Source organism: Trichomycterus rosablanca, chromosome 24, assembly GCF_030014385.1.
Source record: "Trichomycterus rosablanca isolate fTriRos1 chromosome 24, fTriRos1.hap1, whole genome shotgun sequence".
Classification (NCBI taxonomy): domain Eukaryota; kingdom Metazoa; phylum Chordata; class Actinopteri; order Siluriformes; family Trichomycteridae; genus Trichomycterus; species Trichomycterus rosablanca.
Window position 1 is genome coordinate 8,871,269 of NC_086011.1, and position 12,150 is coordinate 8,883,418.

General features: G+C 45.7%; 1 protein-coding gene across 3 annotated transcripts in view; it reads left to right on the forward strand.

The window, feature by feature from the left end:
- The window catches only part of tfeb (transcription factor EB), a 121,468-nt gene that overhangs the window by 29,088 nt on the left and 80,230 nt on the right, over positions 1 to 12,150 (forward strand). Inside the window, exon 1 of one of the 3 annotated variants that reach the window (XM_062986511.1) lies at positions 8,835 to 9,853. The exons of the other annotated variants lie outside the window; for them this stretch is intronic. The gene's annotated coding sequence lies outside the window, so the exon portion shown is untranslated. Of the gene's footprint in view, positions 1 to 8,834; positions 9,854 to 12,150 lie in introns of those variants that run through there. 3 annotated transcript variants of the gene reach the window in all.

A 12,150-nucleotide genomic window follows, 5' to 3' on the forward strand; every position in this document is an offset into this window, starting at 1 on the left:
ATGTGAGGGGTGTACTCACTTTTGTGATACACTGTATATAAATACCTCCTTGTTTCGACACACATTGTCCATTTTATCAGCTCCACTTACCATATAGGAGCACTTTGTAGTTCTACAATTACTGACTGTAGCTTTGTTAGCCCCCTTTCACCCTGTTCTTCAATGGTCAGGACCCCCACAGAGCAGGTATTATTTAGGTGGTGGATCATTCTCAGCACTGCACTGACACTGACATGGTGGTGGTGTGTTAGTGTGTGTTGTGCTGGTATGAGTTGATCAGACACAGCAGCGCTGCTGGAGTTTTTAAACACCGTGTCCACTCACTGTCCACTCTATTAGACACTCCTACCTAGTTGGTCCACCTCGTAGATGTAAAGTCAGAGACGATCGCTCATCAATTGCTGCTGTTTGAGTCGGTCATCCTCTAGACCTTCATCAGTGGTCACAGGACGCTGCCCACGAGGCACATTTACATTTTCTGCATTTAGCAGACGCTTTTTATCTAAAGCGATTTACAGTACTGTGACAGTATATTGTCTAAGCAGTGGAGGGTTAAGAGCCATGCTGAAGCGCCCAACAGCAACAACCTGGCTGAGGAGGGGCTTGAACCAGAGACCTTCTGATTATCAGTTCAGTGGACATTTACATACTTAAAAATACAAAGACACTAGGTAGCTCACAAGGTGGGGGTCACTTCATATTAATTCCTACTGGCTGTTTAGATTGGGTTTGTGTAGGAGTCTAGGTCTAGCCGTTCTGAGTCTGTGTAGGTTGGCAGTGGGTATGCCAGTTTCCTTCACCTCCCAAACTGTGCTCTTTCAGTGGATTAGCACCCAGATCAGATCTGATTAGCAGCACCAATACAGAACATTCAGAGCGAGACCCATGTAAATAGACCAGCCTTTCTCAACCGGGGTGCCGTCTGGCTTCGTCAGGGGTGGCGTCAAAAATATTCTGACGTTACTGATATTATGAAATAAATGTAAAATACAAAAAAGTCAACATATGAAAACGTAGACCATTAGCTGCCTCAAACATCAAAATTTGTCTCACACGCCCCTTTCCCCATGCTACAACGTCAACGCGGGGGTCAGCACGTGACTGCGTTGCCTAATACTATTTTATTTGTTTAAAAGGTCAACACAACCAACAAGAGCAAGTGATTGTGATCGTGTGCATCATCCCAGGCTCAGGTTTCCCATTAAAAGTAAGTCACGTTTACCCCTCCCTCCCTAAATGACACCGCATGGTGTGTGTGCGTGTGTGCGCGTGTGTGTTAGCAGTCCGAGGGATGCAGAGTGTAAGTTTTTTAATACATTTTAGACTGGGGTGACTTGAGATTTTGCATACTTTTAAAGGGTGGCGTGACTGAAAAAAGGTTGAGAAACACTGAAATAGACCACTCGTCATTTTGTAGGCCACGCCATGTTGTCATGCCCATATTCGGTAACCCGGGTCTAAGAGAAATTTTGAATGGGAAAAAATTGCCAATTGCCTCTCTCGCATCCTGAAGTCATAAAAAATGTTCCAAAGCTGCGAAACATGAGCAGCAGCCGGATGCGTTTCTGCCACCCGCACATTGACGAGTTTGGCGCCACCTAGCGTTGCGTGCGGAGAGACACACCCTAAGGGCGCTCTTCCTCGTCTCTTGTGCAGGCGCCTCTAATCAGCCGGCAGAGGTCGTAATCGCATTCTGACAGAGAGAGACCCACATCCGGTTCTTCGTCCCGCCCCCCAACTGAGCGACCGGCCGATCGTCGCTCATACAGCCGCCCGGCCTCGAACCGGGGAGGCAGAGCTGGATTCGAAACCATGTACTCAGAATCCAGCTCTGGTTGCAGCGTGTCTTTTTTACCGCTGCGCCACCTGAGCGGCGAAGCCTCTTCATTTTTTATTGATTTTTTCTTTTATAAGCCTCTTAAATAACCGCACGAGGCAGCACGATTCATTAGTGTAACAGTGGAGTGATATTCACAAGTTTTAGTATATATTTTTTGTAGCTAGCTACATTAAATAGAAAGCGAGGATGGTCGGGTGTTACGCCTCTGGTTGTACTCAACAAAAGCGGGCTGCTGTTTCCGTCAATTCGATTGGTGTAGTTCAGTGACGTGTAATTAATGCGCAGTAGCATTAGCTTTCGTGTAGCGTTATTAGTATTACGATCCTTTAACAACCTCGTAATTCGGAGGATCCAGTGATGTACAGGAGAAAAATGTACACGGGACAAAACCTACAGGGTTCTGAACGTGTTTATTTAGCACAGGATGCGTTAGAGCCGATTTTTTGAAAACCCCGTTCATTTTTGCTATAGGAAATCGGGCTTAGACCCGGGTCTCCAAACATGGGCAGAACGAGGACTACAGAATGACGCACGACTCCAGTGGTCTACAGGAACATGAAATAAACTCCTTAGTCACCATGATGGATTTGTATCGTATCAAACATCCAGATGTCATTTCGAGTCCGATAGAAATCAGCAAAAAAATGCATCGTCATGGTGTGGGCGGTGTTTAATGCCAACTTGTCAAACCACAGGCACCGGGGCACGTCTCGCTGGAATAGAAAAGGGTTTTCCCCAAATCTGACTGCAAAGTTTCATTTATTTATATTCATTTTGTTTCATTTTTATATCTTACTACCGCTTTATCTGTCAAGGTCACGGTGTAAGTATGTCTATAAGTACAGTATGTCTAGTGGGAGAGAAAAACATCAGTTTCACTTCAAGCTAGTAAAATGTGAAGAATTTCAAAGGATACTTAAAACTTTTTAGGCCTCAATGGAGTTTGGGTGACCACTAAGCAATGACGGAATTCCAGCGAGGTTCCTATAGACCAGGGTTTTCGTTTAGCGCGTCCAATTGCCCAATTTGCATCACGCCTCCTCTCAGCCGATCCCTGCCCTGACCGAGGAGATCGAAGCTAACCCACATCCCCTCCGACACGTGAGCAGCAAGCCGTATGCATCCTGCCACCCACACATTGACGAGTGCTGCGCCACCTAGCGTTGCGTGCGGAGAGACACACCCTTCCTCAGAGCACTCCTTCCTCATCTCCGTGTAGGCGCCTCTGATCAGCCAGCAGAGGTCGTAACCGCACCACTTCCGACCTTAGTCCCGCCCATCTGAACAACAGGCCAATCGTTGTTCATGTGGCCGCTCAGCCTCGGCCGGTGAGGCAGAGCTGAGATTCGATACGACGTACTCGAGATCCCAGCTCCGGTTGCAGCGTGTGTTTTAACAGAAAATTAACTTGTACACGAGCACCCCCCTTGTGGAGGCTCTACGTTACACCTTGTAACCCACAGTGGGACCAGATTGCCACCATTTTCATTAATTACGTATATTTTGTTTTGTATTTGGTATTGACGCATTGTCTGTGTTGCCTGGGTAGCAGAAAAAATAATGGATCATGGCAACACAGAGTTTCGAACCGAGGGAATATCCCGCTGCACCCACCTAAGCGCCTGCACTGTGTATTCTGACACCTTTCTATCAGAACCAGCATTAACTGTAGCCGTAGTCTAGCCGTAGTCTAGCCGTAGTCTAGTCTAGTAGCCTAGCGGTTAAGGTACTGGACTAGTAACCAGAAGGTCGCTGGTTCAAGCCCCACCACTGCCAGGTTTCTGCTGTTGGGCCCTTGAGCAAGGCCCTTAACCCTCAGTTGCTCAGACTGTATACTGTAACTATAATGTAACCCTGGTTGCCAAATTCAGGGTTTTTCAGCCAAATTGGGCTTAATTCAAAATTGTTTTGCATAGTTTGTGAAAAAAAATCGGGAAAATATCGTATCGTGAACCCAGTATCATGAATCGCATCGTACTGTGGGTAGAGTGTATCGTTACATCCCTACTTGCTGCCTAATATATCCCACCCACTTAACAGCAGATCCCATAGTTACAGCAGATATGAGGAATCCCTTCAGGCATTCCCACCCTTCACACAAGCCAATCATTTTCCACATAAGCACCTGGCTGAGATTCAAACTCACGAGTCTGAAGCTGCGTCCGAAATCGCGTACTTCCATACTCAATAGTGCGCCAAATGAGGACGCCAGAGCGGTTAGTATGTCCGAATACACAGTATACACAAAGAGGTACGCGAGAAGTACCCGGATGACCTACTTCTTGGGCAGCCATGTTTGAGTATGCAAGCGATGCACACTTGCGGTCCGCTAACGTATCCCATAATGCAACTGGAGCTGCGTAGGCGATCGAAGCGGAATAAGAAACAAGAAAGCTAGCGGAAAACTGAGTCCTCTGTTCACAAGTGTAAGTAAGATAAATAAAATAACATTTTTAAAGACGAATAAATAACAAAAAGACGATGACGGCTTTACTAAACCCGATCGTAATCCCGATCTTTTGTTTTACATCAGCATGTCCGCTGTGTGGAAATACTTTAAACTGGAAAGTGAAACAATTCCAACAGCGAAGTGTAACGTCTGCAATGCGAGCTTTTTACGAGGCGGTGGGAGCAGAGCTGCGTTCATTACTGTAGAATTTTACTATTTATGTGGTGTGTGAGTCAAGGATCACTCCGGTTTACAAAACAACGTAGTGATGCACTCGTTTAATAAAGAAATAAATACACAGTATATTCACATATTGTCGGGAGCAGAACACTTTATTAACTTCTTCTGTTACGGTTCTGAATAGCGGACATCTAGAGAGTCAAGCACGCTATTCCATGCACTATGGAAGCCCCAAAGGGTCAAAACACACTCACTTCGCATAGAAACGTCCATCAAACCATTGTCACAATAAAAGCACTTTAAGAACTGGCTTTCCTTCATAACAAAAGAGCCTTTCCATTTTATTTTGGTATTCAGGTTTTACTGTAATGCTTTTAAGTAACTTTTTTTCTTGTATTCAAGTTAAGCTGCTACACAGATTTCTGTTCATTTTCAGTGTATCACTGCATTAAACAGATTTTTTTTTCTTCTAATGTAAAGTTTAAAGTAAAACTGTAAAAATACAAAACATTAAGCCAATAGCTTGGATGCAGCATTTTTCCCTTCAGCACTGCAGAGCTATTCAGTGGTTAAACATATACAGTGTATCACGAAAGTGAGTACACCCCTCACATTTCTGCAAATATTTCATTATATCTTTTCATGGGACAACACTATAGACATGAAACTTGGATATAACTTAGAGTAGTCAGTGGACAGCTTGTATAGCAGTGTAGATTTACTGTCTTCTGAAAATAACTCAACACACAGCCATTAATGTCTAAATAGCTGGCAACATAAGTGAGTACACCCCACAGTGAACATGTCCAAATTGTGCCCAAATGTGTCGTTGTCCCTCCCTGGTGCCATGTGTCAAGGTCCCAGGTGTAAATGGGGAGCAGGGCTGTTAAATTTGGTGTTTTGGGTACAATTCTCTCATACTGGCCACTGGATATTCAACATGGCACCTCATGGCAAAGAACTCTCTGAGGATGTGAGAAATATAATTGTTGCTCTCCACAAAGATGGCCTGGGCTATAAGAAGATTGCTAACACCCTGAAACTGAGCTACAGCATGGTGGCCAAGGTCATACAGCGGTTTTCCAGGACAGGTTCCACTCGGAACAGGCTTCGCCAGGGTCGACCAAAGAAGTTGAGTCCACGTGTTCGGCGTCATATCCAGAGGTTGGCTTTAAAAAATAGACACATGAGTGCTGCCAGCATTGCTGCAGAGGTTGAAGACGTGGGAGGTCAGCCTGTCAGTGCTCAGACCATACGCCGCACACTGCATCAACTCGGTCTGCATGGTCGTCATCCCAGAAGGAAGCTGACGCACAAGAAAGCCAGCAAACAGTTTGCTGAAGACAAGCAGTCCAAGAACATGGATTACTGGAATGCCCTGTGGTCTGACGAGACCAAGATAAACTTGTTTGGCTCAGATGGTGTCCAGCATGTGTGGCGGCGCCCTGGTGAGAAGTACCAAGACAACTGTATCTTGCCTACAGTCAAGCATGGTGGTGGTAGCATCATGGTCTTGGGCTGCATGAGTGTTGCTGGCACTGGGGAGCTGCAGTTCATTGAGGGAAACATGAATTCCAACATGTACTGTGACATTCTGAAACAGAGCATGATCCCCTCCCTTCGAAAACTGGGCCTCATGGCAGTTTTCCAACAGGATAACGACCCCAAACACAACCTCCAAGATGACAACTGCCTTGCTGAGGAAGCTGAAGGTAAAGGTGATGGACTAAACCCAATTGAGCACCTGTGGCGCATCCTCAAGTGGAAGGTGGAGGAGTTTAAGGTGTCTAACATCCACCAGCTCCGTGATGTCATCACGGAGGAGTGGAAGAGGATTCCAGTAGCAACCTGTGCAGCTCTGGTGAATTCCATGCCCAGGAGAGTTAAGGCAGTGATAATAATGGTGGTCACACAAAATATTGACACTTTGGGCACAATTTGGACATGTTCACTGTGGGGTGTACTCACTTATGTTGCCAGCTATTTAGACATTAATGGCTGTGTGTTGAGTTATTTTCAGAAGACAGTAAATCTACACTGCTATACAAGTTGTACACTGACTACTCTTAGTTATATCCAAGTTTCATGTCTATAGTGTTGTCCCATGAAAAGATATAATGAAATATTTGCAGAAATGTGAGGGGTGTACTCACTTTCGTGATACACTGTACACTGGAACCTTGACTTACGAGTTCAATTCGTTCTGTGACCAAGCTCGTAACTCAATTTGCTCGTATATCAAATCAAATCTTCCCATTAAAATGAATTGAAACGCTATTAATCCGTTCCAGCCCCCCAAAAAGCACACCGATTTTTTTGTTAGGTGTTTTTAAATAAGAAAAATGTATTTTATAAATAACGAATAATGTATCAAATAATAATAATACATAATAAAAGAGAATGTAAAGAAATAAACTGGTTTTATGAAGTGTATTTACCTTAAAAATCAGACGAAGATGCTGGCGGAGGTGGAGATTGGCGGAGGAAGTTGGGGGGAGTGTTTCATTTCGTGCTCTTTCACTTAACTTACTCACTACACACTTATTGCTACAATATATTGCTACATTTAACTTACACACTATGCTACACTTTATCGCTAAACATAATTTGGTTTTTTCGTCGAATTTTCCTCTCTTTCACTTGCTTGTACGGCAAGATCTCGGCTCGTATCACAAAGCAAAAAATCGACCAGGTGACAGCTCGTATCTCGGGAAATTCGTAAGTTGGGTCACTCGTAAGTCAAGGTTCCACTGTACATTGGATTAATTTGAATAACTGTAATGTACTTGAAGTGTGCACTGTGTGTGAACAGTGTTATCCAGTTCTTATCTAGACAATATCTAGAAAATACAAGTATCGGTTTGAGACTCGGTATCGGATCGGGATCAAAATTAATAATCGGGATCGGTATCGGGAACGAAAAAAACGTGATCGGGACATCCCTGTCTGTAACTATGGTGATATTACGTCATCACGTCATCACTTGACGTTGGTAAGATAGCGGATGTAGTACGTAGCGGTGTTGTGTATGTACTTCTTTACCGGCCGAGTAGTGCATACTTCCTCCAGTCTAGTACGTACTCTGTAAGCATGCGATTCCGGACGCAGCTCGAGAGTGCGGCTGAACCATATGTACGGATTTTGATGAAACATTCGTGTGAGGTCATCAGTCATGCAATGTGGTTTACATGGTTTACTTGTTTATGCTCATATGTGAGTCTGCAATGATTCATTCGTTTGATTTTGCTCGTGCTTCCTCATTAATAGCGCCCTACTACATTCACGGGAAAATGTGCTTCATGTCACGGAGCTCGTCCTTCAAAAATGGCCGCATTGTACACCAGTCATTAAATAACACTCATAAATTGAATGATAGAATGAATGAAAGCTACAACACAGCGCAGCTACCTTAGTGCTTAAATGTAAACCTACATATGACAAACCCACATATGACCCCCACATATGACCCACCACTCACTCACTCACTCACTCTCTTAACCGCTTATCCAATCAGGGTCGTGGGGGGAAGGGGGGGGGGGGGGGGGTGCTGGAGCTTATCCCAGCTTTTCAATGGGCACAAGGCACACAGCAACACCCAGGACGGGGCGCCAGTCCATCGCAAGGCAGACACACACACACACACACACACTTATTCACCCATAGGGCAATTCAGTGTCTCCAATTAACCCGACTGCACGTCTTTGGTCTGTGGGAGGAAGCCGGAGCTCGCGGACCGCCCCGGCCTGGGGATCGAACCCAGGACCTTCTTGCTGTGAGGCGACGGTGCTACCCAGCCCGTGGGTGACCAGCATGGTATGGTAGTGGGGACAGTGGTAGCCTAGTGGGTAGAGCTTTGGGCTGTCAATCAAATGAGTTGAATGAGAGTTTGAATCCCAGTTCTGCCATGCTGCAACTGTTGGGCCCTCGAGCAAGGCCCTTAAGCCTCTCTGCTCCAGGGGCACGGTACAATGGCTGACCCTGTGCTGTGACCCCAGCCGAAGACAAATAAAGGCATTCTAGTGTGTCGTACTACGTTGAGTGTATCAGGTGTATATACATACATACTGTACATACACACACTAACTGTGCTTTTACCTAAGTACACAAGTATTAATCTGGTACAGTCATCTAGTGAATGTTTGATAAGCTACACCGACCAGACGGATGGATTTGTGGGCTTACAATTACTGACTGTGGCCCATCTGTTCCCTGTACCACGTATGACCCCCACTGACCAGATGATGTTTGTGTGGTGGACCGCTCGCTCACTCACTCACTCACTTTCTTAACCGCTTATCCAATCAGGGTTGTGGGGGGAAGGGGAGGGGGGTTGCTGGAGCCTATCCCAGCTTTTCAATGGGCGCAAGGCACACAGTAGCACCCAGGACGGGGTGCCAGTCCATCGCAGAAACCGGCGCACCGGAGAGAACATGCAAACTCCCCTCAGAAAGGACCCGGACCGCCCAACCTGGGGATCGAACCCGGGACCTTCTTGCTGTGAGGCGACAGTGCTACCCACTTAGCCACCGTGTAACTGTTGGGCCCTTGAGCAAGGCCCTTAACCCTCTCTGCTCCAGGGGCACGGTACAATGGCTGACCCCTGTGCTGTGACCACAGCTTCCAAAAAAAACAAAAACAAAGACAAATAAAGGCATTCTAGTGTGTCGTACTATGTTGAGTGTATCAGGTGCAGTAGTGTTGTTGGGATCGCGCATAGGATTAGTCATATGAGAGTCATAAAATAAGATATAGTTTATATATTCGATTTTTTGTGGCGCTTAGGTGGCTCAGCATTAAACAGTGCAGGGTTCCAGGATTCACCAGCAGCCACCCACCCGCTAACAGCAGTCGCCTCATATCAGAAGGGACAGACGACTCTAGGAAAGCGATTCAGGACACTAAGCACCCTTGTTCCTCTTTGAGGCTGCTCAACAGCTCTTGAGTAATTTAGGGGAAGTGGAGGCGGAGGAAGAAGGGAGCCGTAGAATCCCGACAACAAGATTTCGTGACTAAGGCCTTTCCCGTGAGTCTCTCTCTCTCTCTCTCTCTCTCTCTGTCTGTCTTTCTCTCCTTCTCGTGGTGCCGTCATTGGTCATGAGTGGACTAGATGTCCTTCCCAGTCTCAGCGCTGTCAAAGCATGCCGGTTTAAAACGAACCCTCATTCTGACGTGGGTTCAGACAGCATGCTGGATTGAGAAGTTCACTCTGGTAGAGAATGAGAATTGATACAGAACTGGTGGCTGCAGTGGTGGCGGAATGTAGATAATATTTAAGTGCTTTTTTAATTCGTATTGTTTTTTTATAATCGTGAAATCTGGAATTCGGTACCAATCGGTTTGTTGACATCTGATATTAAGGGACAGTCGGGAGCTGAAGTATACAGGTAAGTTGACCGGGGCCTTTATTACATTTATATTTAATGCTATGGGTGTAAAGAGCATTCACACCTATTAGTCTGATGCTGTTTTGTCACCTTTTTAAGGTGGACTGGAAAGATACACTGGAATACAATCGATTTATGCAATTTAGGTCTGTACATTTCCGCCATACACCGATCAGCCATAGCATTAAAACCACCTCCTTGTTTCTACACTTACTGTCCATTTTATCAACTCCACTTACCATATAGAAGCACTTTGTAGTTCTACAATTACTGACTGTAGTCCATCTGTTTCTCTGCATGCTTTGTTAGCCCCCTTTCATGCTGTTATTCAATGATCAGGACCACCACAGAGCAGGTATTATTCAGGTGGTGGATGATTCTCAGCACTGCACTGACACTGACATGGTGGTGGTGTGTTAGTGTGTGTTGTGCTGGTATGAGTGGATCAGACACAGCAGCGCTGCTGGAGTTTTTAAACACCGTGTCCACTCACTGTCCACTCGATTAGACGCTCCTACCTAGTTGGTCCACCTTGTAGATGTAAAGTCAGAGACGATCGCTCGTCCATTGCTGCTGTTTGAGTCGGTCATCTTCTAGACCTTCATCAGTGCTTACAGGACGCTGCCCATGGGTGCTGTTGGCTGGATATTTTTGGTTGGTGGACTATTCTGAGTCCAGCAGTGACAGTGAGGTGTTTAAAAACTCCATCTGCACAACACACACTAACACACCAGCACCATGTCAGTGTCACTGCAGTGCTGAGAATGATCCACCACCCAAATAATACCTGCTCTGTAGTGGTCCTGTGGGGGTCCTGACCATTAAAGAACAGCATGAAAGGAGGCTAACAAAGCATGCAGAGAAATAGATGGACTACAGTCAGTAATTGTAGAACTACAAAGTGCTTCTATATGGTAAGTGGAGCTGATTAAATGGACAGTGAGTGTAGAAATAAGGAGGTGGTTATAAAGTTATGCCTGATAAGTGCATGTATATATACAGTGTATCACAAAAGTGAGTACCCCCCTCACATTTCTGCAGATATTTAATTATATCTTTTCATGGGACAACACTGACAAAATGACACTTTGACACAATGAAAAGTAGTCTGTGTGCAGCTTATATAACAGTGTAAATTTATTCTTCCCTCAAAATAACTCAATATACAGCCATTAATGTCTAAACCACCGGCAACAAAAGTGAGTACACCCCTTAGTGAAAGTTCCTGAAGTGTCAATATTTTGTGTGGCCACCATTATTTCCCAGAACTGCCTTAACTCTCCTGGGCATGGAGTTTACCAGAGCTTCACAGGTTGCCACTGGAATGCTTTTCCACTCCTCCATGATGACATCACGGAGCTGGCGGATATTCGATACTTTGCGCTCCTCCACCTTCCGCTTGAGGATGCCCCAAAGATGTTCTATTGGGTTTAGGTCTGGAGACATGCTTGGCCAGTCCATCACCTTTACCCTCAGCCTCTTCAATAAAGCAGTGGTCGTCTTAGAGGTGTGTTTGGGGTCATTATCATGCTGGAACACTGCCCTGCGACCCAGTTTCCGGAGGGAGGGGATCATGCTCTGCTTCAGTATTTCACAGTACATATTGGAGTTCATGTGTCCCTCAATGAAATGTAACTCCCCAACACCTGCTGCACTCATGCAGCCCCAGACCATGGCATTCCCACCACCATGCTTGACTGTAGGCATGACACACTTATCTTTGTACTCCTCACCTGATTGCCACCACACATGCTTGAGACCATCTGAACCAAACAAATTAATCTTGGTCTCATCAGACCATAGGACATGGTTCCAGTAATCCATGTCCTTTGTTGACGTCTTCAGCAAACTGTTTGCGGGCTTCCTTGTGTAGAGACTTCAGAAGAGGCTTCCTTCTGGGGTGACAGCCATGCAGACCAATTTGATGTAGTGTGCGGCGTATGGTCTGAGCACTGACAGGCTGACCCCCCACCTTTTCAATCTCTGCAGCAATGCTGACAGCACTCCTGCGCCTATCTTTCAAAGACAGCAGTTGGATGTGACGCTGAGCACGTGCACTCAGCTTCTTTGGACGACCAACGCGAGGTCTGTTCTGAGTGGACCCTGCTCTTTTAAAACGCTGGATGATCTTGGCCACTGTGCTGCAGCTCAGTTTCAGGGTGTTGGCAATCTTCTTGTAGCCTTGGCCATCTTCATGTAGCTCAACAATTCGTCTTTTAAGATCCTCAGAGAGTTCTTTGCCATGAGGTGCCATGTTGGAACTTTCAGTGACCAGTATGAGAGAGTGTGAGAGCTGT